We start from the raw sequence: 1,344 nt of genomic DNA on the forward strand, positions 1-1,344 counted from the left end.
TCCTACTTTCTTCCCCTCCAACTCTGGCCCCTTGTACCTAACACAATTCAGCGAATGTCTGTTGAACTGAGCGGTTGAACTTAATGCTAAGCGATTAGGTCACTTCCACAGCTGGCAAGATTCTTCTAGAGCATGAGTTGGCAATTTTTTTCTGCGAAGACCAGATAGGAAATATCTGAGACTTCGCAGGCACATGGTCTCTGATGCAACTACTCAACTAAGCAGCTGCGCACGATACATAGCAAACAGTCATGGCTGGGTTCCGATGCATTGTACTTACAAAAGCAGCTGGTGGTCGTAGTTTACCAACCCCATCTTAGCCCCCAAAACCTTACCTTCCCCTGAAAAATGGGAGTAAAATTGATAGAATGGCAACAGGCTATGTAAAGATTTCATAGGTATCAGGAAAGGTCCTAACAAAAAGAAACAACAAGCCTCTTCATGTCCACCTCCCCCCCCCATCTCCTTTTTTTTTAATTTTTTTTAATGTTTTATTTATTTCTAGGAGAGAGACAGACAGCGTGAGCAGGGGAGGGTCAGAGAGAGAGGGAGTCACAGACTCCGTGACAGGCTCCAGGCTCTGAGCTGGCAGTCAGCACAGAGCCCGACGCGGGGCTCGAACCCACGAACCACGAGATCATGACCTAAGCGAAAGTCGGACGCTTAACCGACTAAGCCACCCAGGCGACCCACCCCCATCTCCTCTCATAAGGACTGAGGCTATTTTTTCCACCACGGAGGGTGAGATTTACTAGGCAAGCATCTCTGGGAGAGGCGATACATTAATCTTCCATCCCAGTAAGCGTAAACCATTCACATCGGATCCCAACCTCCATGCCGATCAGTTTAGCACCAGAGGAGTAAATGCAGGAGGTGATGGGGTGACAGCCCCACTGAAGAGATTCCATGGGGGAAAGCTCAGGCTGTAGAGAGACACTATCGGAGCCCTTGGAGGCTTACTCTTTAGCGAGGAGAGACANGGGAAAAGACAAAGGAGAGCAGAGTGAGGGAGATTCACAGTGCCGGGTGGAGGGAGGCTGTAGTACTAAACAAAGGCTCACGGGGCGCCTGGGTGGCTTAGTCAGTGAAGCGTCCGACTTTCGCTTAGGTCATGATCTCGCGGTTCGTGGGTTCGGGCCCCGCGTCGGGCTCTGTGCTGACNCTCTCTCTCTCTCCTAGAAGTAAATAAAAATATTAAAAAAAAAAAAGAAAGAAACTAAACAAAGACTCATTAGGAAGATGCCATTCGAAGTAGAGCCTGAGATGAGGAAACGAACCAGGCAGACGTCTGTGACGGTTTGCCAAGCAGGGGAAGGCACCAAATGCTGAAATTTGAAATCAGGA

The sequence above is a fragment of the Crocuta crocuta genome, unplaced genomic scaffold (genome assembly GCF_008692635.1).
Source record: "Crocuta crocuta isolate KB4526 unplaced genomic scaffold, BGI_CrCroc_1.0 scaffold1171, whole genome shotgun sequence".
Taxonomy (NCBI): domain Eukaryota; kingdom Metazoa; phylum Chordata; class Mammalia; order Carnivora; family Hyaenidae; genus Crocuta; species Crocuta crocuta.